This window comes from Mustela erminea, chromosome 15 (assembly GCF_009829155.1).
Source record: "Mustela erminea isolate mMusErm1 chromosome 15, mMusErm1.Pri, whole genome shotgun sequence".
Classification (NCBI taxonomy): Eukaryota; Metazoa; Chordata; class Mammalia; order Carnivora; family Mustelidae; genus Mustela; species Mustela erminea.
The window spans coordinates 65,918,929-65,935,273 of record NC_045628.1 but is presented as its reverse complement, the minus strand read 5'-3'; the positions used below and the strand labels follow the sequence as shown (position 1 = coordinate 65,935,273).

General features: G+C 45.0%; 1 long non-coding RNA gene across 2 annotated transcripts in view; it reads right to left on the bottom strand.

Annotated features, from left to right (window-relative positions):
• Window positions 1–1,498, bottom strand: part of LOC116574264 — a 41,884-nt gene extending 40,386 nt beyond the window's left edge. For both annotated transcript variants that reach the window (XR_004279177.1, XR_004279178.1), the window contains exon 1: window positions 1,412–1,498. This is a non-coding gene — a long non-coding RNA (uncharacterized LOC116574264). The remainder of the gene's footprint in view (window positions 1–1,411) is intronic.
• Window positions 1,499–16,345: the final 14,847 nt, after the last annotated feature.

The following is a 16,345-nucleotide window of genomic DNA, read 5'->3' as shown; positions in this document are numbered from 1 at the left end:
TCTACTCTGAGGAGAATAACCAAACTTTTCCTGGCAACACAGTGAAATAAGACCTTACTAATTGGTAATAGTTGCAGACAAAATTGTATTAAAAAATAAAATCCGTGGCAGATTTCTGGTTCAAAGTCATTTGGCCAACAGATCCTGACATGATCTCTCCTTACTTCCTACTCAAATAACCATAAAGACAGCAAAAAAAAAAAAAAAAGAACATTTATACAAAATGAAAACTGACAGCCCACATACTGCCAGAATCCTGAAAGGAATTCCACGAATGATGAGATACATGAGGGACAAATAGAAACCAAAACTGTTGACCTAGGTGTGCTTTTCCAGCCGACATGGAACTGAGCTGTTGCCGCTGAGGTAGGAAAATTTGTCTCAGTGCTCTACCCTGGCGCGCGGATCTAAAGTCTGTATGAAGCTGAAAACAGAGTGGCCGCCATGCAGTGGTCTGGATACTTCTTTGTTCACAGAGCTGATCCCTTCACATACCCCTAACCCCATCAGCAATTTCTCTTCCTCATGCTTTTGGAGACTTTAAGTTCTAGGAGGACATGTAGCAGAAAGTGTGTATGGAAGACGAGCAGCAGAGAAGGAAAAGGACGACCTGGCTGTGGCATGCTGCACTCCGGGAGCTTAGTCGCAGCAGGGACTTAGAAGTGAGAGCTGGTACAAGCTGGGATTAGCTTCTCAGGACATAGAACCAGGCATTGGATATAAAAGAAAGTCTAAGTTCAGGGCAATTGCTTTAGGGGGATGTGGGGCCGTCCCTGGGAATTAGACTAGAAACCATGTACTTCAATTGGCCATCCAGTCGTAAATCATTTCCAGTTCCAAATTAACCACACACAAGGCGAAGGGCAAGTCACGGGCCGTGTCAGCTGGAAAACAACTACTCCATCAATCTCGTTTTCTTCTCAGATAAGTAGACAGGAAAAACCACAATAGTACAAGGAATATATGAGAAAAAAGTACTATAGAAGAATAAAATGGAGGCATGGAAAAAGTCTCACAAAACATCTCAGAATGATTTACTGGACATTTGGTAAAGGTGGTATCAAGGTTTCAAGTTTTATGCACACAGTTACAATAACATAGCAGGAAAGAAAAACAAAATTTAACAAAATGGGGAAGACGCAGTTGTTGCCACCCCGAGATGCACATCTCTTTGGACCAGAAATCAGAGAGCAGGCAGGAGCTGCTTAAACCCCATACTAGAACAGATCAAAGCGACTGGGGGTTGATTCTTTTAAGATATTGGAAACACAGAGTGCCCATACGTGTCAACTGTCGAGAACCAGCCCCCTGTTTGAAAACTGGCTTGTGGGGAGGGGCACCCCAACTCTCAAAGGACGTGGGAAAAGTTACAACTGCTGCCGAGAGTGTTGGCTTGCAGCAGGCTACTTACAAGGGCTGTAAAGAGGGATCCAGACAACTGCATAACCAGGCATGGGGCCAGCTGCCGCTGGCTCTGGGACTGGATCTCGGATGTTCCTCAGTCTGATTATGGAAAGAAATCAAAGCATCAGTCCAAAACCTGGTTCTGGCTATACTGCTAGATATGGAGGGGGGAGTGTGTGTGTGTGTGTGTGTGTGTGTGTGTGTGTGTGTGAGAGAGAGAGAGAGAGAGAGATCAGATAAAATAAATATTAAGAAATATGAACAATAAAAATGTCAAGAGAATGAGCTCCTGAAGAATGCAAGTAACAGAGCAACGTGACAATGATTTATGATAAAGTTCTTATAAACTATGTCTGAGAAAGTATGTCATGAGAGGTCTGGATCCACACCCTTCAAAACCTGGCTTCTTAGCTGTACAACCTTGCTGAGCCTTGGTTTCCTTTGTGTATAGGGGGGATTAAAATAATCCCTGTCTCACTGACTTAATGCAAAAATTAAAATCATTCCAACAGTGCTTAGCACATGTCAAACTAAAATGCAATGGTAACATTCAAATCTTCATTGGAAATGGTAAGAAATCAGATCTGGGGACAGGAAAGCTAATTGGTAACCCAGAGGATAAGCTTGAGAAGTGCTTGTAATGTTTCTAGGAAAATGAGAAGAGACAAAAAAGAATTGCAGAAAATAAAACAAATATAGAGGACATGGAAAAACATCCTGATTCAGATGTTTACTATAAGCATTCTGACGTTTAAGTAAGTACGTAGGTGACTTGAATCGTTATTGATAACCTTCAATTAATAATGTATCAGTCTGGGGGTTCCTGGGTGGCTCAGTGGGTTAAGCATCTGCCTTCCACTCAGGTCATGACCCAGGGTCCTGGAATCAAGTTCCGCATCGGGCTCCCTGCTCTGTGGGGAGCCCACTTCCTCTTCCTCCGCCTGCCTCTCTTCCTGCTTGTGCTCGCTCGCTTGCTCTCTCTCTGTCAAATAAATAAATAAAATCTTAAAAAACAAAAACAAAAAACAAAAACAATGTCTCAGTCTGTAGGGAAAGATAATTTCCTTTCTTTTCAAGGACCTGTGACCACAACTCTTGATCATGTACTGACAGATTGGGCTCTGCAAAGCCATAGGGTTTCAAAACAGCCTTGGGATTGCCTTGGTTGAAACTAAGAGACCCTAATTATGAGTTTGTTTGTAGGCCTCTCAATTCTCCCTTCAACAAAATATGCTTTGCTTTTCATCTTTTTATATATTGTGGTTTCAATTAAGGTTTATTTTTTTTTAAGTGTGGCATTGATTCAGTAATAACAATAGGGTGAAAATTGGTGCCCTAAAGGTTAATAATTCCTGAGAGTTGAAATAGGGTGGGCAGACCCAATTCTCAAACTATGAAGCGATACCAGAAATTAGTAATAAAAGTTAAAAACAAAACAAAACCCTCTGGCCATTTGGACCTTAAAATTACTCTTCTAACTCATTGTTGATTCACAGAGGTAGTCAAACTGCACTGCAGGCCTGCTTGAAAATTTAAACATTACAGGGCAATCATAATCTCAGTTATTTCCATTAGAGAATTTGTTTAAAAAACCAGCATTCCATTCTCTCATTAGAATTCTTTTAAAAATTGACTTAAAGAAAAATTTTAGGGATAACGTAAAAACAAGTGAAAGTAAGAAATGAGAAGTATTACCATTGATAAATCTTTTTTTTTAAAGAATTTATTTATTTATTTGACAGAGATTACAAGTAGGCAGAGAGGCAGGCAGACAGAGAGAGGGAGAAACAGGCTCCCCACTGAGCAGAGAGCCCGATTCGGGGCTCCATCCCAGGACCCTAGGATCATGAGCTGAGCTGAAGGCAGAGGCTTAACCCACTGAGCCACCCAGGCGCCCCCCGCCTTTTTTTTTTTTAAAGATTTTATTTATTTATTTGACAGAGATCACAAGTAGGCACAATAGCAGGCGGGGCGGGGGGGGGGGGGAACGGGCTCCCCACTGAGCAGAGAGCCTGATGCAGGGCTCAATTCCAGGATCCTGGGATGATGACCTGAGCCAAAGACAGAGGCTTTAACCCACTGAGCCACCCAGGCGCCCCCCTGCCCCCGCCGCCTATTGATAAATCTAAGAGTTCAAATCTTTGTGAATAAAAAACAAATAACAACCAATGGATTGGACAAACTTCCGGCAATTTGTTTTAAAAGGGGAAAAAAACTGCACAAATTTAGAAAATTTGTGTAGTGATGCGTGGCAATAAGGTCATAATGGGTATTGATCTATAGTCATGAGGAATCATTTAAAATCACAGACCCAAAGAAGATCCCAGTTTTATAAGGAAATATATGTACACTAGGCAGGGAATATATATGATTCCATATATCAGAAAAGGATTTGATATAGGAACAAACAATCTTCAAAAATATACCAACTCTTTGACCCAGGAATTTGTTTCTAGTAATTGACAAAATTATTGTAGAGGTGAACCAAAACCTATTTAAAAGGAAGTTGGTTGTTGTATTATCTATAAGAGCAAAACATTGAAATTTTGTAAATGTTCAACAGTAAGAGACTATTAAATAAAATATGGTATATTTATCCAGTGAAATAAAATATGTTATATTTATCCAATGCAATATCATATAACCACTAAAATGTTGTAGAATATTTCACATATTTATTTCACTGCAGAAAGTAGAAGAGGCAGGCTTCGGAACATCATTCCAGGCTCTTTGGGGTGGATTAAATGACTTAATTCATCTGTCAATTCCCTGCTGGAGAAGACATTGGTATGTGTTAGTTTTCCCTCCCACACAGGGTTATTTTGAGAGCTAGTTGTATACAAAGTGGCTAGTCCGTGCCTAGCCCATGGTCCTCACCCATCAGACCTTTAGGTCCTGGCCCCCTACCTCTTGTCTGTGTTCAGGAGAGCCAAGGTTTCCCCCTCGCACACACTGACATTTTTGTACCAGGATGCAGTGAGTTGAAATGTGGTTTCTGATGTGGTGAGGAAATGACATGATAGCCTGTGTGTTAACCTCTTACCTGCTGCTCTCTTTTTTCTTTTCTTTTTTTTTTTTTTTTCAGATTTTATTTATTTATTTGAGAGAGAGAGAGTGTGTGTGTGTGTGCAGGAGCATAGAGTTGGGGCAGAGGGAGAGGACGAAGAGACTACCCACTGAGCAGGGACCCCCCCCCACATGGGGGCTTGATCCCAGGACCCTTGAATCATGACCTGAGCCAAAGGCCAACATTTAACCCACCGAGCCACCCAGGCACCCCTTTGCCTACTGCTCTCTAAATAGAAGTTTAGCGTAGACCATCTTGCTGATATTCAGCAAAGGTCAGCTGTATGAAAACCAGAGATCATTCTAGGCTCTGGCAAATATTTCATAGTTAGTCTGGCCATGAGCCAAGCCCTCCCCAGTGCAGCTCTGTGCGTAGTTCTCCTCTAGATCTACAGCATGTTTTCAGAAAGAAGGAAGCTGGGACGTCTTGCTGAGCTGTCGGTGTCCCTTCCAAGACAAAACTTCCTTTATGATTGTAGTCATTAAACTGGGTGTAGTTTACAAGAGCTTTCATAAAACTCTCCAGGTCTAAAGTCTCCCACCATTGGAATTGGTTTTAACTTTTATAACATGTTATGTGGGGTTGTGATTGGACTTAGTCTTGCTGGAAGGACTAGTGTTACTGGGATATTCAAAGTATGAGCTTGATCCCGACACCTTCCTTTGCCTTGGCATGGTCAAGGTAATGGATTCCCATTATGTATGTTCAGTAGAGGTTCCAATGGGAAGCTCTGGCAAGTCTTTGCAGGGTACCTGAGCATTAATGACTGTTATTTATCCCTGCATCAGCCCTGCATAAAATACCATCTTTGCAAAGTGTGATGCAATAACCTGCCTAGGTTTCTATCCCACAACAATGGTGAGTTTTAAAGCTATCCTTGCAAGAACCTGTGGGAACAAGCCCTTCAGATGCATGATTAATTACATGGGCTACTGACTAGGATTGCTTTTGCTTCCCATCCTTCAGCATTTCTGACAATCCCAAGCACTATTCTGGACCTATTTCAAGCTTTCAATCATCCTCCTATTTTGTGTCTATAGGGTATATCTTTATTCCTAATTCAGCCACTGTCATCACATCCCGACCTTGGACAAGATACCATTGCTGCCAGTGGAGGGCCTTTGGAGTCATTTGTTTTCTTGGTAGCACCCAGAGAAGCTTATTTCCTTTCTTAGAATTGGGAAATCATATGGCATCGACCCACCAAATGAGAAGAGTCCCAGGAATCTGATTTATGAATGTACAATCAGGTCAGGCTCCAGGGCCTGGGGGCAAATGTGAGCTCTTCATAGAACGAGGACTTCTGTGGTGTAAGAAGCAGAGTTCTAAAGATGCTTGAAAGGTTTCCTGGTCACCTAAATGATCTTACAAAACAACGCTTGAATGATATAAGTGTAAATAGATTGGACACATCTGGGTTGAATTTCCCTTCAAATACACATGACTTGTTAAAATCCAGGGGAAAGAGCTTAGGGCAAAACGTGTTTTTGGTTTCTCAAAACCCAAACATTGGAAAATAACAATTGGAACATTTGTCTGGCCCCCAAATACCGCTGGGTCAGCTTATCCCTCACTGTCAATTTACAACCTGTTCCAGGAAAGCAGAACATGGCTCATCTATTCTTGTCTTCTGTGATAAAAGGCTCTGGAAATAAGAGGACCTCTTGGGGGAAAAAAAAAATCTTTGAGAAAAACTTATCAAGCTTCCCAATTGGTTTTTCAGCTAACAGGGGATCCTGCGCTCTGTCCAAGGCAGCTCTGGTATCTCTCTTCTAACGTTCAGGTCCCATTTCTGGTTCCCACCCCTGGGTCTTTGCATTTGCTTACTTGGTATTATTGGGGAGTATTTGCAGCTCCTTGTGGAAAAACTCTCAACAGTAATCACAAATTGGGTAAAAATATGCACAGCTTTTCAAAGACTCAACAAGTTCTGAAAATAAAAGCACTTTGAAATGCAATATAAAAACGTTTGCATCTCTTTTAAGTCCAGGAGCCCGGCTCACCCAATGTCCCTGCACCTCCTCCTGAGCTCTCTCCTTCCAAGAGGTCAAGTGCAGTGGGTCACCCTGTCTTCTTAAGGTGACGTGTTTAAGAGGGTCTGGTGTTTGTGTAGCCAGTGAGGACAGTGGGTGTTTATGACTTGCCTGCCAAGCAGAGAGATGATTCTCTTCTGTGTGTCATGTGTAGTGCATGTGAGTGTGTGTTTGGTGGGGGCGGAGGGGGGTGGGGCTGGGAGGCAGACCATAATACCCAAATCACCAAACAAGAGTTCTGAGTAGGGAAAATGTGACTAAGTAGTAAATTGAGTCAATTTGTTGTCGACACACCGTGTTTTCAGCCCATTGTAACCTTTTTGATTTGGCACGGGGTGTCCTCAGCTGATGGTTAGAAGTATTTACATCTCCTTTTTTCTTTTTACAAAGACAAGGGTGTTTGGGTTCTACAGTTGCAGATGCAAGCTACATATAAAAAGGTGTACCTTGGTATTGGAAATTCTACAACATTGGTATTTATGCAGTTCTCTCTGCTAATATGTTGATAGAGTCAGCACAGCTGCACATAAATTATATCAGTTGATAATCCACATTATGCATCAGTCAATAATATGACACCCCACAGCACCGAGTCATTTCATCGGAAGTGCTCACCGGGAAGGTCATAATGATGGTGATAACTTGGAGCGCCGATCAAGTGCCCAAATTTAGTTATCGATCATCGCCCAGACTCTTCTAGTTAGACACCCTTAACGCAATTCTCTGAATGAGAAAACTGAGAAGCACAGTCTGTAAATGACTTGACGGAGGTCACACACTTGTAAGTGACGGAGATAATACTGGAAACCACAACTGGGTGATCACAGATCCATTCTGTTCCCTTTCCAAGCCTCTTATCAATCCTTTGGTTAAAAGTGGTCAGGAGGAATGGCACAACTACGAGACTGGGGATAAAATAACAGCTATTGGTTATTGAAATACGATGCTACAAGAAGCAGCATTGAGGTTCTGTGTGATGCCGACTTTATCACAACCACATTGATTGTGTGCTCATTATGTGACAGATTATGTGTTAACCTTCAAGGCACTAAATCTGTTAATGTTATCACATTCATAAACTGCTTTGATTCTCATGTGCCAGAAACATCATCCTTATGGGCTAGAAAATGAAACTAACTAGGTTAACTTCCTCAAGGCTACCCAGCTAGTAAGTGGCAGAGGGAAGAGGAAAAAGCAGGGAGTGTGCTCTGGAGCCTCAGACTTATAATCTCTGTGATAAAGTCTTTCTTAGACAAGCTTCTTCCAAAGGCTAGGAATTTGGTTAAATTTGAACTTGCAGGAAGAGAAAGAGGCAATATTGACAAGACAAGCCTTCTTCTGGATTAAGAGTGATAGGTCCGAGGTTGTGTAGACGTGCATGAGGCACTTTAGATGTTCTGAAGGGCTGTAGGAGGACAAGGTTCTGATCAGAGGGAGATGGGGAGGTTGGAACAGGGATCTCACAAATCATGGAAGGAAAATGAAACAATTCTCACAAGACAGGCCAAAAAAGAACCACCGGGAAACTAGAGGAACTGCAATGGACTCAGCTTTGCCTCTGCCAACAGAGTTGGTGGGGAGACAATCATTCTCACAAGGTCAGGGCTGAGGGTTGCTTTTCCAGTCTCGGATGTGTCTATGCTGAGCCACCCACTACCACATCCCCTCTCCACAGACAAGAGGTTTTGAAGCAGATGCCGGGGATGGGAAGGGGAGAGCTTGTGACTCTGGAGCAGGGAGGGGTGGCTGGCCTGCTGGGAGGTGGGACGTGTGGGTTTGTCTCATCCTCTTCCTGCTGGGCTCAACCAAGGCGGTCACCTGCTGGTCACCTGCTGGACAAGGCCGAGCATGTTGCCTACACCCAGGGAAAGTCCTTCCATGTTGCCTACACCAGAGAAAGTCCTTCCAGCAGGAAAGTTCCCAGAGACTTATTACTTCAATGTTGCTATTTCTTCAAATTTCCAATAGAAATCTCAGTCTGTAGAGTGACTGGGATCGCTCTATTTTTTTCTGAATGGTACTAATTAAGTCTGGAATTGAATCTGTGTCCCCACCCTAGGAAAGTAAGCAGATATTCCACTCCACTCACCTTAGGTTTGGTGAATATATAGCACACCAGTCCTGACTTTAGGGGCATAGGACACTAGCCTGACTCTCCTCATCTCTGTCTCTATGTACACACACACACACACACACACACACACACACATAAATAACTCCAAAAAGTATCATTTGTTCACCTGCTTCCAGGAGCTATGAATTATGCAAGAAAGTTTCTACACTCCAGTTTCTGCTGTTTCCTTAAGGGGCACTCCCACCACAAGCCACTGATGACCCAGCTGCACAGACTGTCTAAACAATAGGAAATGTAGGACCATGTAACTGGAAATACACAAAGGGGGACTTCGGAGTCCATTTCACCCAGTGGCTCCATCAGCCCGCCATTCCCCAGCCTCTGTGTTCTGTGTGGGCTGGCTTCACCCCCACAGCTGGGGATGGTCGCAGAAGTCGCTGCAGTAGTTTCCGACTTCACACCCACCTGCTGCCGTGTCCAGAGGGGGCGCAAACAAGGATCTCTTCTAGTGGCTCAGTCTTAAGAGAGCAACCTTTTTGGGGAGATCTTATCACACTTCCTTTAGCATCCAGTTGGGCCAACGTCCCTTGGCCCCAGGGAACTCCGTGTATGGATTGCTTAGTCCTGTAGTCTCAGCCACCCCAGCGGAATGGGGATGGATGCAAGGCCAAGACCAACCGGGTCCGCTCCTGGTCCTGAGGCGCGTGAGCTCTGAGAAGAGAGGTGGATACCGGCCGGAAGCTGGGCTTCCCTTAACAGAAGAAAGGGGCAACATGGATTTGGGGCAGCTTATGCCCTAAGGGGCACGGTGGGGTGGAGGTGGGGGGTGAAAATGAGGAAGAGAGCACAGCTTAGCAGCTTCCCAGACAGCGGAGTTTCGCGGGCGGCCTCAAGGAAGGATGAGCTCCGCATGGCGGTACTTTTGAAGGGACGTCCTCCGAGCACAGCTGCCTTGCCCCGAGGAGCAGCTTCCGGGGCTGGATCCTGTTTCAGGCCATGGCAGCAAAGAACTGTGTAGAGACGCCACCCTTGCCCTGCTCCTGTCAGGGCCCCTTCGTGGGATTTGGGTTCCTCCAGTGGTTTTCGCCTAGCCCGGTGCATTCTGACAGCAGACACTAGAGGGCTCCCGCGGACGCCTTTCAGAGCTGCCCTCTAGAGGTGGAGCCGAGAAAGGGGGTGCTACGCAGTGCTGGAGCTCAGAGTCCCGGGGCGGGGCGGGGCGGGGCTGGGGGTGGGGGGAGCAGGGGGGGTGATGGGAGAGCAAGCGGGCACACGGGGGAGGAGCAGCCACAGGGACCAAAAAGCTGGTGGAGCGCCTAGAGGCCACCTATTAGTCACCTAGGAGAATGACAGCCGGAGCAGCCTCGACTGCAGTGGCCACTCTGAGGCCACGAGCCAGGTGTGGTCCTTGAGCTCTTGAAATGTGACTCGTCCAAATGCAGAGGTGCCCGCGCTGCTAGATACACACTGGAGCTCGAAGGCTTAGCAGCAAAGAAAAGAGTATCAGATGTCTCCAGAGTTTTATGCCGATTATATGTCGAAACTATATTTTGAGAATCTATTGGGTTAAATAAAATATATTATTAAAATTAGTGTCACTTATTCAGTACCATTTATTTCAAAGACATTTAAAACTGCATGTGTTTGTGGCTCACATTATGTTTCTGTTGGATAGAGTTGTGCTAAGGCCTTTGCTAAAGAGAAAGAGTAACTTGATGGGGTGGAAGACTGCAGGGGGAGGCCAGAGACAGTGAGGGGAGGGGGCGGAGCTTAAGCCTATTCCCGAGACCCTTCCCACCTGTTCCTGGCTGGGAGTGGGAGGATGCGATGGCAGGAGCTTCGCATGAGTTTGAAGACATCCACAATGACTGTCCCTTAATGACAGATCCAGCCTCTCTCAGGAGCCACCTCCATTCCTGTGGGCACTGATGAAAAGCCGCCAAATCCCCTGGATGCTCGTGTCACCACCATAGTTTCTGATTTCACATCGCTGCAGATCACTTTCCTCATCCGCACAGTCTCGGGCCTGATGAACCTGTCCAAAATTGCACCATTAAAAAATTCTGTGTGTCAGGCTAAACTCAACACCCAGTATAGGAAAGGCATTCATTCCCCGGTTGCCCCAGAGTTTCTGTGTGAATCAGAATAGGTGACTAATGTCAAACAGACATTACAGGAAAAAAAAAAGAATCTTACACATGCATTTATCATTCTCCACCACTCCCCAGCCCGCCAGGATAGAAGTGGTTGACCATTTAGCATTTCGAGACTGGGAAGACGAACTTTCCTGAAATATTGCTGCTTGGGTGATCTGTGTCTTCAGAGGCAGACACATCTGACCTTTCTGTTAACATCACCTATCACTGCCTGGCATGTGTCAGACAGATAAGTATGTCATGCGTCACCTCCTTTTTCTGAACAACACGATGGAAATCTTCCAGCTTGCAGAAGGCAGAAGTTCATTATTTTCAATACTTTTTATGTAACTTGCTGAAGACAGATGAATAATAGAAGCTGTTAAAACAGAGGTTTCCTAAAAGGTTTGGCCAAGGCCAGGGTGAAGAATCAGAGCAAAGAAAAATGGAAGCAACGATGTGAAGTCATGAATAACATGGTGACTTTTAATTCTAATTCCTGTGGCATCAGTGTGGGGGTCCCTTAGATTCTCAAGGGGGCAGGAGCTGCTAGTGTCAATACCCAAGGTTTTGCTTCTAGAATACATCTCTGGTCTTCCTGCTCCCAGCCTCCATGACGGAGCGTCCGCAACCGACCCTAAAGGTAATGCCAAGGCCATCCCAAAGGGCACTTCTTCCCTCTACCTCTCCCCTCTAACCTTCCCAAAGTAAAGAAACCAAGCTTTTTCCATCGGCCAATCAAAACTGGGAAATCCTTTTATTCTATGGTTAGCAATGGTAATAAAAAGGTGTGTCACATTAAGAAAGGGTAGGGTTGGCATTTAATGGGTTTTGTGTTAGAACAGACACAACAGAACCGTGTGCATCTTTCAGCAGCATTTTCGAGGGATGATTTTAAAACTCTCCATACCTCAAACGTACTCAGTCCCCCAATGCTACAACTCTAAAGGGGGCATCCCTCGTTGATCAGACAAGTTCCAGGACCTCTGACAGAGGGCCATTAACTATGGTCACTAGCATTGCATTCCTTTTTGCCTGAACTTGATCTCATCCCTTTCAAAACAAAAGCAAAGCTCATTTTGTCTTCTGTTGGAGGTTTTTCAGACATTTTTTCAGAACTACTGAAGTGATAGCTCACTTACTTTTGTACCCACATTTCAAACCCAGTTCAACTCCCCAAAAACGAATAGTGCAAGCTTGTTGACAAACACAAAGGGTTAAGGGGGGTTAATACAAAGAGGGTAAGAAGCCTAGTGTGTAAGATATGCTTCTTGATCTTGTTTAGATCCCGAGTATTTCTTTCATCAATCAGTTCTAGCTTCTATTCTGTCCACGACCCTAAAGTAGAAACTATGAGAAACTACGAGAGATACAAGGGTCCATGAAGAAGAATCGCTGCCTCAAGATGCAGGTAGTGCAAAAAAAGGAACTAAACAATTACACAACGAACTATGGGAACGACCCAAGGTGCAGGTGCCCAGGGTGGACACAAATCTACAGAACTTTAGAATCCCACTGCATAATTAATGTCGAACCCATATCAATTGCTAATTAAAACTCTTTTTAAAGGCGAGAAATGCTGTAATCATTTGCGATAAAGTTGGGACATGCGCACTGCATGTCCTGCCATGAGCTGTCTCTGTTTCGTTTTGTCGCCAATATTTTGTGCCTGCAGGGCGGGGCACGCCTGGAAGCTACAGGTGTTGTAGAGCGCCAGCTGTGAAGCCCAGGTGGGTGGCAGGGGAGGGGCAGGAAGGAGAGGTCGAGAGGGCTGGAGTGGGAGCCAGCGGGAGTCTGAGGCAGGGAGGGGAATGGTGGGAAACCAGAGTGGGTAAGACGGAAGCCTCGGGCTTTGTCAGAGGCAGAGGCAGGGCCAGGAAGAAGGAGACAGAAAGCTCCAGTGTGAAGGGTGGTGCTCCCAGAGCTGTGGTATGAGGCCAACAATGTAACAGGAACACCATGCAGCTTTTGGTTGAACTGCTTCACACTGCTCTCCTATCAGCCCAGTGAGCAAGAGAAAGCATAGGATTCCCTATCCTGTTTATCAGCACAGTTTAGAGTCTTATGGTGCCTGAAACTTTTAACAACTCAACACATCTCCTCTCTTCAAAAGGCTCTCAAATGCGTTCTATCTCCTGAGAGACATTCAATAGCTTTGTGTTAGATTTTAGTTTTACATTTAGGCCAAGAATTCCTTGGTTTTCAAATAATTTTATTTGTTATCACGCGCCAAGTCGTTTATTCTAGAATCCTGGGATCTTTCAAATAAAAACCCAGAGAACTGATACACAGTTAACAGGAATGGTTGCTTTGGTTCTTGCTATTGTTAAGGTGAATATTTATTATCAGTATATTACTACCTGTAGCAATAGAGGTGCCCTGAAAAGCAATGAAGAGATGAGGTTTTTTCACTCTGCAGGTCCTTCTGGAGCAGCAGAAAGACAGTATCATGTTTTTAGAAGGAAGAACTAGGATATTTGAAATACAGGGTCATCCCGCTGCCTCAAAATATACAGTAGTGCTCTTGGCCATGGTAGTAATTTCATACGATGAATAAACACTAAAAACCACTAATACATCTGAAAATACAATTTACCGAATTTTACTCACTGGTAATTATAGACTACATTGAGTTACTATGACAAATGTTAATGGAATATGGGAGGCTAAATGCTGTTTTCCCATTGGCTGGTGAATGGTCTTTAACTGCTAGGGAAGACCAGCACAGTAAACAGGAAGTCATCTCCATGGCAACGGGCCATTCAACTTAACTTTTTAACACATGAAGAGGTAATTACCTTATTTTTTATTTCCATTTTTATAATTTTCACAGTTTATAATAGCAGTGAGGACCTTTGGGTCAGGCATTTCCTGGCTGTTAATAACAGGCTGATTTAAGGCCACCAATGCTTAAACGTTGTGCCAATTTTTTTTTTTTTAATAAAAAGAGAGCTGTAATTTTTTTTTTTTCCTTCCTGAAGTCTGTAGCATAAATAAATGACAGAATTTTATGTTCACACACATGGTGTTTTGATTTCCTGCTGACGATAACATCAGGGAGTGGACTGATCATGGTGGGGGATGGGTAGGGAGGCGGGTGGTGTGGGGGTGGGGCTTGGGATAGAACAGACACAGGAGGATTCCTCGGGATGGCAGGTTGGAAGACAAAACCAGGGAAAGCCAAGACTGAGGGCCACGCAGAGCAGAACTCAGAATATGAAGACACATAGCCTTAGAGACCAGGGAATGTTCTGTTGGAAGCAATCATCAGTCAATGGTTCCTTCTGAACTCACCGTAGGAGCCCAAGTCCAAGGCAGCTTTCCCATCCAGGAAAATCTGTCTTTTCTACTAGGAGGTAACCTTAGTGATGTCTGTATTTAAAACTCTCAGGGCCGCCTGCAGTCACAGGTTGTCTTGGGAACAAGAGAGGAAGATTGGGCAGCCGTTACCTAAAGTACAAGAACAGCCCACTAGGTAGCTAGAACACAGTAGCCACCCTCTGTGGGAGAGGCAAGGCCCAGACAGAGGGGCACATCCCTCCTCAGCAGCCAGCAGGCAATGGTAAGGCAGCTCTAAAGTCTCCCACAGCTTCAGTCTCTGAAGGCAAGAAGGAAAAGACACAAAAGCCGGGGTGGAGGGGGATGGGGGGGTGTAATCATCTTCAGCTTTTCCTGCACAGAGCATAATTTTGCTAACCATCCATGTGTGCAGGTCAAACGTGAAGCACAGGAGACAGGAGAAAAGTCCCGGATGGCCTCACCTTCTGCAGCCAGAGCCCTGGAAAGCCATCCCACTGCCACCAGGCGCCAGAGAAGTGAAGGGAAGAGGGATGCTCTAGAGGATGGGGCGGGGGAGGGGGAGTGGGGGTGTGTCGGGGGGATGCTACCAACCCAGTCTCCTCCCAGTCCAGAGCTTAGGCATGAAAAGGCTCTCAAAACAGGGAGATGTTCTCTGCAGGAAAAAAGGAAACCCTGATGCTAGAGAAGAGGAAAGAATTCTGCCAAAAATGGAGATACACAGCCCAAACCCAGAATCCCAAGACTCCCAGAGACGACCCGCAGAGGCTGTACTGCGTTGACAGATGCCGATAGTCTGGTGACTACACAGTCTGAGATATGATTACTTTCTAGTTTTATTAAAAACAAACAAACAACAACCAAAAAGAAAAAGAAAAAAAAAAACAAACAAAAAACTCCAGACATTCATCTTATGTTTTTCCTCACATTGTCTGAGTAACACATAGAAGGCATCTCTACTGAGGGCTAGAGGTTGCTGACAGAACTTCTCGGGAGCTACTTGATAGGGCAGGCGACCGGCCTTGCACCCTGGGTCTGACAGGGCTCTACCTGGACTCCTTCTGCAGGGATTTTGTGATCACACTCATCATCCGCGTTGGCAAAAAAGCCTAGGGTAAGGGGCAGTCAACGTTAGATCTTATCCTCTCCAGGTCTCATCGCAGAGTGTGTTATCTTAAAGTCTGAGGTCCTGGGATCTGCTCCTTGGCCCAGAACCCAGAATCAGGCCATCTGCATTTTCCAGCATCGTCATTAAGATGGTTTTGCCCACAGAAGCTAGAATTCCTCTCCTCAGATTAGGGTTTCTCAGATCTGTTGTTTTTCTTGTATTCCTTCCAAAGTCACGGTCGCTTGTGAAAAGATCTTCAACAATGTTCTAAATGGAGGGGTGCCCATTGTCCCTCTAAACTTTCCTTCTCCGAAATATCAATGAGGGCATTGTTGGATTTTCTCACTACTTCCTCGTTTTAGCAGCCTCAGAGGAGTCTTGTACTGTTATGTGTTTATGTGTTGTCACCTACATCCTGCCTAAATGACTGTAAATAGTAATAAAAAATTTTTAATAAGTATGGATACAATTGAGGGGAAATGGCGGTGCCTATCGGGTCTCCTGTGTGCCAAGACTAGCACCGCGCTAGTAAAACAGGTATTTCCTTCAGCCCACACAAACCTTGCTGCAGCAAAGAAAGCTTTGTGCTTTGCTCCCCAGATGACTTGCAAAATAGCCTTCCAGGGGAGACCTTTTTCTGATTCAGTTGAAAGAGGAATCCTGACCGCAACTCACAAACCTTCACATTCTCAAGGGTGTGGTCCAGGGACCCTGAGACCCCCTGGGGTGTGGGGTCACAGCCACACCCCTCTTGACTCTAATGCTATTAGGAAATGCTTCCCTCCCATCTGTACTGCTTGGGAGGATCGACCTCTTTGTTGCAAGCCTCCTGGCATGGGGGTGGGGGGCTGGGGGGGGGCTTTGTTCATTGTGAACAGGGTGGATTTTCTTTGACTAGATTGAAAGCTCCCTGGGATACATGCCACACCTGCTTTGTTTTCTGATGTCATCTCCATGTCAGCACATGGTAGGTGCTCTGCATTTTTGAATGACTGGAATCCACATCAAGGGCAGCCTACACTGGTCGGAGGAAACCTCCTGGGACAGCTTCTAGATCGTGCTTCTCCAGCCAGCTCACGTGGTCTTTCTCAGAGGTTTCCTTCTCCAACACCGAAGAGGATGATCATATAAGCTTTCTCTCTGTAGATAGTTAGATGGATAGATTAATAGGTAGGTAGAGAAATAGAGATAGAGACAGAGATAAAGATAGATATGTCCTCCTCCCTC